At 40.4% G+C, this 16238-nt stretch overlaps 1 protein-coding gene across 1 annotated transcript in view; it reads right to left on the reverse strand.

Annotated features, from left to right (window-relative positions):
* Ap3m2 (adaptor related protein complex 3 subunit mu 2) overlaps positions 1–16238 on the reverse strand; it is a 117099-nt gene that overhangs the window by 80083 nt on the left and 20778 nt on the right. The gene's annotated exons all lie outside the window — the stretch shown is intronic.

Here is a 16238-nt window from a genome sequence, read left to right on the forward strand (position 1 = left end):
TAATTCTAGATAAAGAAATCAAGAGACTGAACAATCGTCCTGTGAGTAACCCAGAAAGACATGTTCTCTCTTACATGTGGCTGTTAGCTTTAAATCTTTAGATGTGTGTTTAAACTGGAGTACACATGTAAGGTAGGAAACTAATAAGGGACAATGGAGGGTAGATTTCAAGGGAAATAGGATATAACTCAGTTGGTAACAGGGGAAGGGGATAATGGAAAGGGAAAGGGTTAAACGGGGTGAGGGACAGGAGGACAGAGTAGAAGAGGGTGAATAGAGAAAAATAAATAACCTTAAAGAACTCTGAAAATACCTTATGGAAATCTATTACTGGAGAAGCTGCCAAAAATATATACATATGTAAGGAGTTCAAATGGAGTTACCCTATAACTGCAGGACAATACTCCCCTAGATACTACAGACTATCAAATGAAAAGTCCAGTGTCAGGTATGGGTTACCTCTTTTGGAGTTATTGACCTTCCAAAACATTACAGAATATGACTCTTGCTCTTAATTACCTTCCAGAACTTGATAGTAAGAGCCTATTGCTGAATACAGTCATAAGACATGTAGAAATAAAACAGTCCAACCCATAAGCTAAATTCTTATTAGCTAGCTTTCATAGTTCTGGGAATTTCCATGCAAGCTACTGGAGGAGAAAAATCAAGACTCTTATTGAGTTGTGAACCCGTCAAGCTACAGTGATGACTGGCCTGGCAAGATATGCCTACATGTGCAATAGCGGCATGAATGTTACAGAGGTAACCAACCACATTCTGATTGGACTTAAAGCCCATTCCACAAAAGGGAGCCGATGCCTGGTGCTGTTAACTGGGCCAAAAACTCATGGCTGGCTAGGTCATAGGCCCTAGGACAGAATCTATTAATATTATTCTGTTAAATGAACATAGTAATGAACTGCCCTCTAAGTTCTTATCTTTATATCCATAGATTAATGCATTCCTCAGTCCTCATCAGAGAAGCTTCTTCTTGCAATAGATGGTTTTTAATACAGAAATCCACAACCAGTCAATGTGCAGAGAATAAAGAGACTATAGAATGCTCAGTTCTAAATTGGACTTTGTATATCAAATCCCTTTCTTCCAAGGCTCAGGGATCATCACAGAAATGAGGGCAGAAAGATTTTAAGAGCCAGAGGGAGTAGATGTCTGCAGCAAAAGTATTTTTTGGACATGACAATGCAGTCGCTCACACGAACTCACAGCAGCTGGGACTGCATGCACAAGACCTGCAAAAGATCAAACCAGTCAAAATTCTAGCATAGCAGGAGGGGAGAGTCTGTCTTGTTTAAGAGTGAGACTCTTGGTATGTTGATCAGGCTCCAGTGTGTGTGTATATATATATATATATATATGAACAAGAGAGAGACTTTAAATGGAGTTACCCTATAATGGGGGTTCAATGGACTTACAAGACATCATAGGTTATCAAACACAAAGTCTAATGACAGGAATAGCCTCCCTCTTTTGGTATTACCTGGGGGGGGGTCCCACAGACTCTCAAACAATACTGTTTATTACCATCATTCTTAGTTACTCTCCACAACTTGAAGGTAAGACCCTATTGCTGAAGACATTATATATGTGAGTCATAGAACAAATATAGAGAAATTAAGCTGGTACAAATCCTGAAGCTTTATCTCTACTGGCTAGTTTTCATAGTGCTAGAAGGTGCTGTGCATGCTACCAAAAGAGAAAAGTAATCATCAATATTTCCCAGTTGTGAAACCTGCAAGGTACAATAACTACTGGCCTCTCAAAATAGACCCACTGATGAAATAGTGGCACAAATGTTATGGGAGTAACCAACCATCTTCTGATTGGGTTTACAGCCCACTTCACAAAAATGGAGTTCATATGTGGCACTGTTGTTAGGATCTAGAACCTTTGGCTAGGCAGGTTACAGGGCACAGAGTAGATCCTACTACTTTATTCTGCTAAATGAACATAGTATTAAACTAACCCTTAATGACATTATGTCCATAGTTATCCATTATATATGTATTCCTATATAGTCAAATTTGTGTCCCTAAATGCTCCTCAGTGGTCTCTCTCTCTCTCTCTCTCTCTCTCTCTCTGAAACAACGTCTCCCTGTAGCTCCAGATGGCCTGAAACTGGCTATGTAGACTAGGCTGGCCTCAAATTCACAAAGATCCACCTGCTTCTGTCTCCCAAGTGCTAAGATTAAAGGTGTGTGCCACCATGCTCAGCTGTATATGCATATATTTTAAGAAGCTTCTATTTTTCTGTTTCCATTTGACTTTTTCAAAAGGTTGTTAGTGTTATTCTTCCCCATCCTCCCTCCTCTGCCCTGCTCTCCCATTCTTCACCCCATTTAACCCTTCCTATTCTATTATTCCCATTTTCCCCTTATCATTACATTCTCTCTCCCAACTCATGAACACCTACCCCCATATCTCCTTACTAGATTCCTGACCTCTATGGATTTTCCAATTGAAATACACCTATCTTAGGATTCAAAACTAGTAAGCACTTAATGAGAAAGAAAATGCAATGTTTATCTTTCTGCATCAGAACTACCTCATTCAGGATGTTTGTCTCCAGTTTCATTCATTTACCTGCAAATTTCACAATTTCATTCTTCTTAATAGCTAAATAAAATTTCATTGTGCAAATGTACCATACTTTCATTGTCCATTCCTCAGTTGACAAACTAGCTAGGTTGCTTCCATTTCCTGGCTATTATGAATAGAACAGCAATAGCATGGATGAGCAGGTATCTCTGTAGGAGGATATAGAGTCCTTTGGGTATATGCCCAAGAGTGGCAGGGCTGCTTCATATGGTAAATCTACTTCTAGTTTTCTGAGGAATCTCCACACTGATTTCCATAATGGTTGCACCAGCTTGCATTTCCATCAGCAGTGAATTAGTTGTTCCCTTTCCCCACATCCTAGCCAGCATTTGTCATTGTTTGTTTTTTGGATCTTTGCCTTTCTGACTGGGGTGAGATGAAATCTCAAAGCAGTTTTAATTTGTATTTCACTGATGGCTAGAGATGTTAAATACTTTTAAGTGTTTCCCAGCCGTTTGTGTTTCATGTTTTGAGAACTCTCTGGTTCCTTGCTCCAATTTTTAATTGGGTTGTTTGTTTCTGTGATGTTTAGATTTTTTTAGTTCTTTTTGTATTCTAGATACTAACCCTCTGTCAAATGTATAGCCAGTAAGATTTTTTCTTATTCTGTAAGCTGGGTTACCTCACTCAGGATGATTGTTTCTAGTACCATTCATTTATCTGCAGATTTCATAACTTTGCTTTTTAACAGCTGAATAATATTCTACTGTGTACCACTATCCATTCATCAGTTGATGGCTATCTAGGCTATTTCCATTTCCTGATGAATTAGTTTGTTTTCTTGTTGCTGTGACAAAACACATGACCAAAAAGTAACTTAGGGAGGAAAGGGTTCATTTAGTTTACAGCTCTCAGTTCACTATCAAGGGAAGCCAGGGCAGGAACTCAGGGCAGGAACCTGGAGAACAGAGCTGAAGAAGAAACCACAGAGGAAAGCTGCCTACGGGCTTTGCTCCCCTGGACTATGCTCATTCTGCTTTCTTATACTACCCAGGGCCACCTTCCCAAGGGTGATACCACCCACACTGGACTAGACCCTCCCACATCACTCAACAATCAAGAAAATGCCTCACAGACATGCTCACAGGCCAATACAATAGAAGAAATTCCCTAATTGAGGTTCCCTCTTCCCAGGTGAACTGGCTAGCTTTCCTAGTGCTAGAAGGTGCTGTGCATGCTACCGAAAGAGAAAAGTAATCATCAGTCTTGCCCAGTGGTGAAACCTGTGAGCTACAATAACCACTGGTCTGGTAAAATATGTCCAGTCATACAGTGGTGGTGAAAATGTTATGGGAATAGCCAACCATCTTCTGACTAGATTTACAGCCCACTTTACAAAATGGAGTTCATATCTGGCACTATTAACAGGGCCAAGAACTTTTGGCTAGGCAGGTCACAGGCTATAGGGGAGATCCTACTACTTTATCCTGCTAAGTGGACATAGTATTAAACTGACCCCAATGACATTATTATATCCATAGATTAGTACATGTCTCAACTCACACAAGAGAAGCTTCTTTAATCAGATGCCAATGAACACAGAGACCTACAAATAGTCAACATGCAGACAATGAGACACTGTAGAATTCTCAGCCTTAAATGGGACTCTTGTATCACAGCCTCTCCTCCTAAGGCTCAGGGGTCATTTCAGAAGAGGGGGAAGAAAACTGTAATAGCAAGACATGTTTTCTGGACATAATAGTTGTCGGTATGAACTTAGTGGTTGTGACACCATGCGCAAGAACTGTGCCAGCCCAAGCCAAACCTAATTCCAACATGAGTAAGAAACCACAGCTCTAGGTGAGGGAATACTGACAATCAGTAGCTGCTGGAGAGAGAGAGATAGAGTTAGTTTTCTTTAATTGTGTGATACCAGGTAGTTTGAACAGGCTCCAGGGTATTGGACTTACACCCAAGAGGATTTGGGAAACACAAATTAGGCTTGACAGACCTTAAAAAAGTAATAGGCCAAACATAGTGGAGCATGCCTTTAATACCAGTGCTTGGGAAGCAGAGGAAGGTGGATCTCTGTGAGACTGAGGCCAGCCTGGTCTACATAGAGAGGTCCAAATCAGTTGGGGCTTCAGGGAGACCCTGTCTCAAACAACAACAACAAAATAGAGGACATGAAGTGGGGATAGATTTAAGAACAGATGGAGGAGGCTGTCTTAAAATGGTAAAAATACATTATACAGAATTCTCAAAGACTCAATAAAAATATTTTTTTAAAAAGAGGGAGACCACAAGCATTGTAGAGAAACCTCCTGCACTGCATCCTGAAGGCAAAATCCTGCCCCTTAGGCACTCCGTCTTGAACAGATCCAAATGTATTTAAAGGAGGAAAGCCCAAGCTGATGGGGTTCCCTAGTCCTTGAAAGCTAGGACACTGTTTCTGCAATACAGAACTTGATGCAGCTATGGACCATGGATGGCAGGTTCCATCCCACTCAGTGGTACCACTTGGCAGCATCTTTCATGGAGTGCTGGTTCTGATGGCATGGGGAAATGCAAGACTAAGGGGGTCCCAGAAAACAGCTAGGGCCAGAGAGGTGGCACAATGGTTAAGAGCACACAGTGCTCTTCTAGAGGACCTCAGTTCAATTCTCAGTATCCATATCGGGTGGCTCACAACCACTTGCAATCCCAGTTTAGGGGGATTGATACCAATATCTGGAATACTTGTTTAAATTATTTTCCTGTGCATGTTTAAAAGTGTAAAAACAGTTGGGCATGGTGATCTGTGCCTTTAATCTCAGAACTCAGGAGGCAGAGGCAGGCAGATCTCAGAGAAATCGAGGCCAGCCTGGTCTATGTAGTGAGTTCCAGGCTAGCTAGGGAGACTGTCTCAAAACAAACAAGTGTGAACACACGACATTTCAAAATGGATGTTAATAATATTTTTAAAATGCAGACTACCCAAGAATGCCTGGATCCAGCATCTGCATGGTAGTGAGCTTCCCCAAATGGTGCTATGCCCATCCCTCTATACTGGACAATGTGTGGCTTATTCCACTGCTCCAGGGCTAGGATTTTCTGCCCTTCAGTAGGGGCCCAGACCTTTGCAGACTACCTGAGACTCTCTGGATCCAGCCTCTGCATGGTAGTGAGTTTCCCCAAATCCCACCATGCCTATCCCTGTACATTGGGACTACCTGCAGGCCAACCCATCAACCCAGATCTAGGCTTCTCTTCCACTTAGTAGGGGCCCAGATCTTTACAGACTGCCTGAGAGTGCCTAAATCAGGCCTCCCCTTAGCGAGCTTCCCAAATTGTGCTATGACTGCTTGTTAGTAGGCGCCCAGACCTTAGGAGGAAGCCTGAGAGTACCTGACTAGAACCTAACTTGGGCCTCTGAAGGAGCTCCTGAGTAGGTGGGCTGATGCCATTTGGTCCTTCCAATATAAAGTCAAAAGAGAGAGCCATGTGATCTGGTTATACCATTCTTTGGCTTATACCCAAAGGACTTATCCTATTGTAGAGACACTTGTACAACCATGATTGCTGCTACTCTTTTCACAATAGCTAAAAGATGGAAGCAACCTAAGTGTCCCTCAACTGATGAGTGGTTAATGAAAGTGTGGTACATTTACACAATGGAGTTCTACTCAGTGGTAAAGAAAAATGAAATAATGAAATTTGCAGGTAAATGGATGGAACTAGAAACTGCTATATTAAGTGAAGTAACATAGACTCGGGAAAACAAAAGATGGATGTTCTCCCTCATTTGTGAATCCTAGCACCAAATCCTTACATGTGAGTGCATATCCTGATGTAACTGCAGGAACCAAGGAGGTAAAAAGAAAGAAGGAACCTAAGAGAGAAGAGCAGTAGGAGACAAGTGTTCCTAAGGGAGAAATGTGTAAAATGAGGGGTGTTAAATGTGAAGAGGAGAGGGAGGGTTATACAAGGAACTATGGGGATAAAGGGGAAGAAGAAGCTCAAGAGTGATGGGACCTTGGCAGTTAAGAATTATCAAGGGAAAAAATGGGGAAAATGGGGACACTTTAAATGGGGTTGGCATGGGGGCAGGGTTAGACAGGGAGAGAGAAGAGATATAAATAATATCTAGCTAGTATAAAAAACCAGAGGGAATCGTATTAGTTTAAAAACCTACTGAAAAATATACAATATTTTTCACATACACATACTGTAGCTGAATGCTACATAAGAAGAAACAGTGCCAGACAGGAGAAACCTTCCTTTGAGTTTTTGGCCAGGGTAGTCAAAGAGACTCCCAAAACTGCACAGGCTATTGCCACAATCCTTGATTGCCTCCCAGAACTTGAAGGTAAGACCCTATTGCTGAAGACAGGACATATTTCAGACACAGAATTTGGAGCAATGGAGCTAGAACTGACCTGGAAGCCACCTCCCCTGAAAGCTAGCTCTCATAGCTTTGGAGAGCACTACATAAGCTGGTAAAGAACATCAATTGATTGTCCAACCCCAGATTCAAGGCCTAAAAACCACATCAATGACTGGCACGTGAACAATATTGGCACTTTTATCTTGGGGGTAATCAACAGGTACCTAATTGGACTTAAAGTCCACTCAATGGGAGGAAACTCATGTGTGATACAGTAAACTTAGGTGAACACACACAGCTGGAGAGGTCATAGACCTTAGAGAAAACCCCAAGGCTGTCACATCCCAAGACAAATGTAATTTCTTACTATGTTCAAAATATGGATCCTTAAATTTACAGACAAGAATCCCAGTCACCATCCATCAAAGGAGATTCTTTTTCAGCAGACAGGGATTATTACAGGGCTCTGCAACTGGTCATACAGAGATTTTCTCTGAATTGCTCAGGCCTAAGTAGCACATCTACGATGCAACCTCTATACCTAAGGCTCACAGAAAATAGAACAAGGGATAAAGAGAACACTAATACATCTTTCATTTCTCATCAATGAAGCTCCCTCATGCAACAGAGGGCCAGGAACAGAAAAAGTCACAAATGGCCAAAATGTAGAGAATAAGAGCCTACAGAGTACAGGTGCTTGGACAGGACTCCTATATTAAAATCCACCCACCCAGGGCTCAGGGACCATTATGGAAGAAGGGGCAGAACGATTGGAAGAGCCAGAGAGGAGGTGCATGACCATATGGAAATAAGAGTCTGACAGGCTCCTGAGACCCTTCTCATATGAACTTACAGCAATGGTGTCTGCATGCATGAGACCCATGAAAACACAAGCAGACAAAAAAAAAAAAAAACCAGCACAGAAATGTGGAAATGAATAGCAGGCCCCAATTGTAATCGAAGTATTATTGGCAGCTGATTACTGCTTGCTGAGGAAGAATTGATCTTCTTAAAAGGAGGGACTCTAGATAGGCTGACTAGACCTCAGTGGATGAAGTTGCACTGAGGGACATCTGGGGACACTAACGACACAATAGGCCTTAACACAAATGACAGATGTATGAAATCTAGTACAGGGCTATGGGAGGGGGCCCTGGGGAAGAGGGTATAAAGATGATTAAGATGTCCTGTATGAAATACACAAAAATTCAATAAAAATTGTAAAAATTTACCCATTTGGTTTTAAAATGGAAGCACACACATTGTAAAAATTTTGGGAGATTCTGAAATGTTTAAAGAAAATTAAAGTAATCTAGAATCCCATTAGTCAAATATAACCATAGTTAATATTTTCCTATTTCACTATGGTCTTTCTGTCAATGTTCTTTTTTACATAGGTTAAGCTTATAATATACAAGATATTAAAGTTAACAAAAGTTTGAATGAATGACTGACCAAAAAAGGGTTTGGTGACAGTATTTGCCACTCAAATTATCTATAGGTTTGTAAAAGGCAGGCAAGTACTCATTTAACATGTTAGCATCTTGGTGGATTTACATCAGCTACATGAATACCTCCACACTAGGGTGCCTAGGATACACCATGGTGCAGACTGCACAACCCCAGTTTTGTTTTGTTTTGTCTGTTTTTGAGACAGGGTCTCATGTAGCCTAGGCAGACCTGGAACTTCTTAGGAAGCTGAGGATGATTTTGAACTGATCCTCCTGCCTTTACCTTCAGAGTGCTGGGATTACGGCATGTGCCACCACACCAAGTGCTGAGGATTGAACCTAGTGCATGCTTTATCAACCGAGCTACATACCCAGCCTCTCCACATAAGTTTTAAACCATATATCTTGTTATTCATTTGTTTTAAAATCATTTTATAGATTAAACATGAAATTATACTTAGTTATACATTTTACATTTTCACTGCTGTTAATATCTTTTCATAAATCCACTTACTATTTATTATGGTTTTTTTCAGACAGAGTCTCATATAACCCAGGCTAGTCTTCAACTCGCTCTGTAACCAAGATGACCTCAAATTGCTGATCTTCCTGCCTCCACCCACCAAGTGCCAGGGCCACAGATGTGTGTCACCATGCCCGGCTCCAAGTTTTAATAATGTCATTTTTTTTCACTTTTTTTTTTGAAGATACGTCTTCAACATTTTTAGCAATTCTGCTCATATTGAATTGTCATAGCTTATGTGAATATATATGTATTCAAAAATATTTTATTTTACTTTCATTTCTGAAAGGTTTATTTAAGAATTCTAGGTTCACTTTTAAAATGTTTTCTGAAATTTTTTTTTCTTGGTCTTTTTGAGACAGGGTCTCCCTGTAGCCCCAACTGTCCTGGAACTATGTAGACCAGGCTGGCCTTGAACTCACAGACATCCACCTGCCTCTGCCTCCCAAGTGTTGGGATTAAAGGTGTGTGCCACCATGCCCGGGATAATCTTTTTAAAAAAATTTTTACAAAAACTTTATTGAGAATTTCATACATGTATACAAGGCATTTTGATCCAAATTCATGCCCACTCCCTCCCCTCTAACATTTCCCCCTCTGAAGAAGTAACCCTACAATTTTTTAAGGATTAGATGCAAGATCCCAAATACTTTTGACATTTTTGGCCTTTGAACAGAGTATGTTGCTAACAGTACCAAGGACATTTTGACTTTTAGCCAAGAAACTAGCTACATTTTTTGGGGTCTTTTTAACCTAACTGCCTAGACAATTCCTATTTCCTATTCTTATCATGCCATCCTCTGAAGGGATTACCCAAATTACCAATAGGGGATAAGGACACAGACCACTTTGGCTTCTTCCATGCTGAACAGGGATGCAGGGTGAGGCAATTGAAGTACCCCTTCAGTGGGTCTATCTAAAAGACTCCCAAATTGCATAACTCTTATCTCTAAGGGGAAAAGAAAGTTCTTGAATCCTGAATAGGAGATGTGAAGGAGAAGTAAAGGCAAGAGTAATTAGCATGACAAATTCTATGCAGGGAACTAGAAAAAAGTCAGAACAGGGCAATTTTCAAATGTTCATATGAAAGCCATTGGAGTTTCTTGACAAGGGCTTCCAAAAGCATCTCGTTATTGGGTTCTTCCTCATTTTTCTTTTGTCTTCCAAGGCTGGACTAGTTGGCTAGGAAGAGTGGCTGGATATTCAAGTGAGGGTCCAGTGACCCTGTTTGGCACTACTTTAATGAATGAGTACAACCGTCAACAAGCCCAATTGTGACTATGTTTAGTGACCAGGCTCAGCCAAATCGTGATGATGGTAGTTTTTTCAGGCAGAAGGGACTGCTGTATAACATCTTCTTATTAAAAGGACTTGGAATTTAAAAGGATTTGGTGCTAGGAGCTACATATGAGGGAGAACATACATTGTTTGTTTTTCTGAGGCTGTGTTACTTCACTTAGAATAATGGTTTCTAGATCCATCCATTTGCATGCAAGTTTATTTCATCTTTCTTTAATGCTGGATAGAACTTCATTGTGTAAATATACTACATTTTTGTTAACCACTCGTCAGTTGAGGGACACTTAGGTTGCTTCCATCTCTTAGCTATTGTGAAAGAGCAGCAACAAACATGGTTGTACAAGTGACTCTACAGTAGGATGAGTCCTTTGGATATATGCCAAGGAGTGGTATAACTGGGTCATATGGTAGGTTCAATTTTAGTTTTTTAAGAGTTCTCCACACTGTTTTCCATAGAGGCTGCACTAGTTTGCAACCCCACCAGCAGTGAATGAGCATTCCCCTTTCTCGACATCCTTGCCAGCATTTGGTATCATTTGTTCTCTTGATCCTAGGCAGTCTGATTAGAGTAAGGTGATACCTTAGGGTGGTTTTAATTTGCATTTCCCTAATTACTAACGATGTTGAACACATTTTGAGATGTTTCTTAGCCATCTTTATTTCTTCCTTTGAGAACTCTGTTTAGATCTTTATCCCATCTTTTTAGTGGATCATTTGGTTTCTCGATTCTTTGTTTTATGAGTTCTTTATATATTCTGGATGTTAAACCTCTGTCAGATGTGTCTCTGGTGAAGATTTTTTTCCCATTCTGTGTGTTTTCTCTTCACTTTTTTGATTGTTTCTTTTGTTCCACAGAAGCTTTTTAGTTTAATGAGGTCCCACTTATCGATTGCCAACCTTAATTCCTGAGCAACTTCTGTCCGATTTAGAAAATCCTTTCCTACATCTATATCCTATAAGTTACTGCCAATATTTTCTTCTAATAGTTTCAGGGTTTCCACTTTCACATTGAGGTCTTTGATAGATTTGGAGCTGATTTTTGTGCAATTAAAAGATAAGGATCTAGTTAGATCTGTAGATAAAGATCTTCTACAGGTGGAGCTCCAGTTTTGACAGCACCATTTGTTGAAGATGCTGACTTTCCTCCATTGTGTGTTCTTCACACCTTTGTCAAATATCAGGTAGCTGAAATTGTGTGTACTCAGGTTTGGATCTTCAATGATGTTCCATTGATCTATGTGTCTGTTTTGGGGCCAGTACCATGCTGTTTTTATGACTATAGCTCTGCAGTATACTTTGAGATCTGGTATAATAATACCCCAAGCATTTCTCTTTGTGCTCAGGGTTGCTTTGGCTATCCAGGGTCTTTTGTACCTCCATATGAATTTAAGGATGCATTTTAAAAATTCTGTGAAGTATGTCACAAGCATTTTGATTGGGATTGCATTGAATATTGCTTTTGGTAGGATGGTCGTTTTAACAACATTAATTCTTCCAATCGATGAACATGGGAGGTCCTTCCATCCCTGGTGTCTTCCTCATGGGAGCATTTCCCTGTATTCTTTCTCCAATTGCTTATTATTGGTATATAGAAAGGCTACTGATTTTTGTAGATCGATTTTATAACCTGCCACTATACAGAAAGTGTTGATCAGTTCTAGGAGTTTTCTGGTTGAACTTTTGGGATCTCTTAGGTATAGTATCATATCATCTGCAAAAAGTGATAGTTTGACCTCTTCTTTTCCAATTAGTACTCCTTTAATTTCCTTCTCCTGTCTTATTGCTCTAACAAGAGTTTCAAGCACTATGTTGAAAAGGAGTAGAGACAGTGGACATCCTTGTCTGGTTCCTGATTTTAATGGGAATGCTTCCAGTTTTTCTCCATTTAGAATGATATTGGCTGTTGGTTTGCTGTATATAGCTTTAATTATGTTGAGGTACGTTCCCTCCAGTCCAATTCCCTCTAGGACTTTGAACATGAATGCATATTGAATTTTGTCAGAAGCCTTTTTTGCATCTATTGAAATGACAATGTGGTTTTTGTCTTTGAGTTCATTTGTATGATTAATGACATTTATTGATGTGCGTATATTGAACCATGCCTGCATTTCTGGGATAAAGCTTACTTGATCATGGTGAATGATCTTTTTGATGTGCGTCTATATGTAGTTTGCAAGAATTTTGTTGAGAATTTTTACATCTATGTTCATTAAGGATATGGGTCTATAGTTTTCTTTTTTGGTTGTGTCTTTACCTGGTTTGGGTATTAGAGTGATGCTGGCTTCATAGAAGGAATTTGGGAGTTCTCCCTCTGTTTCTATCATTTTGAATAATTTAAGTAGTTAGAATTCTGCTGTAAACCCATTTGGGCCTGGGCTATTTTTAGTTGGGAGGCTTTGTATTACTGTTTCAATTTCCTTATATGTTATGGGCCTGTTTAAACTGTTGATCTCTTCTTGGTTTAACTTTGGAGGTTCCCATGATTTCAGATATCCATCCATCTCTTTTAGACTTTCAGATTTAGTAGTGCATAGGTTTTTAAAATATTCCCTTATAATGCTTCGGATCTTTGAGTGTGTAATGTTTCCCCTTTCAGCTCTGATTTTGTTGATTTGGATTTGCTCTTTCTTTCTTTTGGTTAACTGGACTAAGTGCCTATCTATCTTATTTAGCTTTTCAAAGAACCAGCTCTTAGATTCATTGATTCTTTGTATTGTTTCCTTTGTTTCTATTTCATTAATTTCTGCTCTTGTTTTTGTTATTTTTTCTCTTCTCCTGGGTTTGGGTGTCATTTGTTCTTGCCTTTCCTGTGCCTTGAGTTGCAGTGTTAGGTCATTTATTTGGGATCTTTCCAATTTTTTAATGTAGGCACTTAGAGCTATAAACTTTCCTCTTAGGACTGCTTTTAATGTATTCCAGAGGTTGTGTTGTGTTGTATTGTCCTTTTCATTGAATTCCAGGAATTCTTTTATTTCTTTCTTAATTTCTTCTTTGACTCACTCATTGTTCAGGAGTGTGTTGTTGAATTGCCATGAGTTCATGTAGTGACTGGGGCTTTGTCCAGTGTTGATTTTGAGCTTTATTGCTTTGTGGTCTGATAGAATGCATGGAAGTATTTCAATATTTTTGTATTTGTCAAGGTTTGTTTTGTGGTCCAGTATGTAGTCAATCTTTGAAAAAGTTCCATGAGGTGCTGAGTAGAAAGTGTATTCTTTGGTGTTTGGGTGGAATAATCAAAAGATGTCTGTTACGTCCATTTGATATATGACATTTAATTCAGACATCTCTCTGTTTATTCTTTGTCCAGTTTGTGGGAGACAGGCTTGAGTGTAGGGTGATATTGCAACTGTCAGGGTCACGTGTCCAGGAATCCAGGCTCTGTAATCTGAAACCCAGTATGCTAATGAGGCATCCTACCCTCTATTCTGTGATAGGACACTAAATCTGTTATGCTAATAGGATGCTGTCTGTTATGCTAATAAGGTAACCTATTTGCTGTACTGTGATAGGACGCTAAATCTGTTATGCTAATGAGGTATCCTACTTGCTGTGCTGTGATTGGACCACTACCCCTATATAAGCTTGTGCCTTCCTGCAATAAGGCAGACCTGTGTCACTGAACCTGGTCTCCTGTGTCTGTATGCAGCTCCGCTGACACAGTCTCCTCACCAGCCCTGGGGTCCGGGCATGGGCAGAAGTGGCAACGACAGGAGGCAGCACAGGGCAAGCAGAAGAGTTGCCTCAGCACCAGGCAAGCAGAAGAGCGGCCTCAGCCCAGGGCAGGCAGAAGAGCAGCCTCAGCCCAGGGCAGACGGAGAAGGAGCCTCGATGCCTGTGAGAACAAAGGAGCAGCACCCATGAGAACAGAGGAGTGGCTACCGCTGGCAGTGACCACAGCTGACCTGTCTAATGGAGATGATGGGGTACTGAAGTCCCCTACTATTACTGAATTGGGGTTAATCTGTGTCTTCAAGTCCTGTAGTGTTGTTTTTATGAATCTGGGTGCACCAGAATTTGGTGCATATATGTTAAGGACTCTAATATCTTCTTGGTTAACTGTTCCTTTGATCAGAATGAAGTGACCCTCCTTATCTCTTCTGATTAGTTTTACTTGAAGTCTATTTTGTCAGATATTAGAATGGCAACCCTTGCTTGTTTCTTAGTGCCATTTGCTTGGAATATTCTTTTCCATCCTTTTACCTTAAGGTAGTGCCTGTCCTTAGGGTGAGATGGGTTTCTTGCAGACAGCAAAGAGATGGATTTTGCTTCTTAATCCATTTGCTAAGCCTGCGTCTTTTGACTGCGGACTTCAGTCCTTTGATATTTAGGGTTATTATTGAAAGGTGTGTACTGGTTGCCTTCATTTTGATTGCTGTTTGTGTTCTCTGTGTAATTTTGTGTTTCCTAGATTATATCTTTATTTTCTTTTGTTCCCCTAGGGTATAGTTGTTTCTCTCTCTGCTCTCTGTATTGCTTCAAGTATCCTTTGGAGGGCTGGTTTTGTGGACATGTATTCTTTCAGGCTATTTTTGTCATGGAAGATTTTTCTTTTCCCTTAAACTGTAATAGATATTTTTGCTGGGTATTGTATTCTGGGCTGGCATCTATTGTTATGTAGAACTGGAAATACCTTGGTCCAGGCTCTTCTGGCTTTCATAGTTTGCATTGATAAGTCAGTTGTAATTCAATGGGCTTTCCTTTGTGACTTATTTTTCTTTTGCTGCTTTCAGTACTCTCTCTTTGTTCTGTACATTTAGTGTTTTTACTATGATGTGTCGTGGAGAGTTTCTTTTCTGAGCCTGTCTATTTGGTGTTCTATGTGCTTCCTGTATTTGTATGGGGATGTCTTTCCTTAATTTTGGGAAATTCTCTTCTACAGTCCTGTTTAAGATCTGGTCAACACCATTAACCTGAAATTCTTCTCCTTCCTCTATTCCTATGATCCATAGATTTGGTCTTTTCATGGTGTCCCACATCTCTTGCATATTCCATTCCTGTGTTTTCAAAATTTTTCCATACTCTTTGCTTGAGTGATAACATTCTTCAACTTTATCCTCCAGTGTTGATATTGTTTTCCATTTCATTCATTTTAGAGGTGAGGCTTTCCCATTGTTTCAAGTTGGCTTATTGAGTTTTCCACTTCCTTCTTTTCTCCCTGAGTTTTCTTCAATGTTTCTATCTCTTTTGTGAATTCATTCAGAAGTTTATCTCTATCTTCTTTTAGCTCTTTGAGTTGTTTCTTCTTGTGTTCTTTAAATTCATTGAATTCCTTGATCATGTTTATGATTGTTCATTTAAATTCAGTGTCCTGAGTTATCTCTAGGGGGTTCTCCTTGTAGAACTCTTCTACAGGATGGCTTTCCATTTTGTTATTCTTTTGTCGTCGTTTCGGCATGTAAATAATTTTTGTTGTTTATGATTCTGATATGAGAATTAAGTTGCATATGCTTGTTTGTATTATCCAGGTGCCTAGATCCTTTACTGGTTATGTAAAGCTGGTTGGTACATGGTTCAGGTTCTCTCAGGTTTATTTTAGATGGAACTGATGGCTTCAGATCAGCTATTCAGGGGTACCCATAGAAGCCCAATTCAGGTTCCAGTCAGATACACTCAGGCTTCCTTCACCATGTGGAGGCAGGATCCAGGCTCTCTCAGGCAGTCCCCTGTTGTCAACCCTATGCCAGAGGGAGGCCAGAGGAGGGGCAGAACTCAGCACTGTCTGGTGGTCTGCTGAGATCCCAGCCTTAGCCTACTAAAGGGAGATCTGCCCTGGGGCCTTGGGAGGGGCCTCACAAAATCCCCAGTAGGGGGATGGCATGGCACAATTAGGGGAAGCTCAGGACAAAGTGTAGGCAGGATCCTGGGGCCATCAGGCTGTCCCCTGGGTTCTCAGGCTGTCCTAGTTTGTTCTTCATTGCTGTGACAAAATACTCTGACCACTACCAACTTGGGGAGAAAAGGGTTTATTTAGCTTACATATTCCAGGTCACATTTCATCTGGGAGCCCAAGGTAGGAACTCAGGGCAGGAACCTGGAGGCAGGA

This window comes from Nannospalax galili, unplaced genomic scaffold, assembly GCF_000622305.1.
Source record: "Nannospalax galili isolate Female #2095 unplaced genomic scaffold, S.galili_v1.0 scaffold366, whole genome shotgun sequence".
Classification (NCBI taxonomy): Eukaryota; Metazoa; Chordata; class Mammalia; order Rodentia; family Spalacidae; genus Nannospalax; species Nannospalax galili.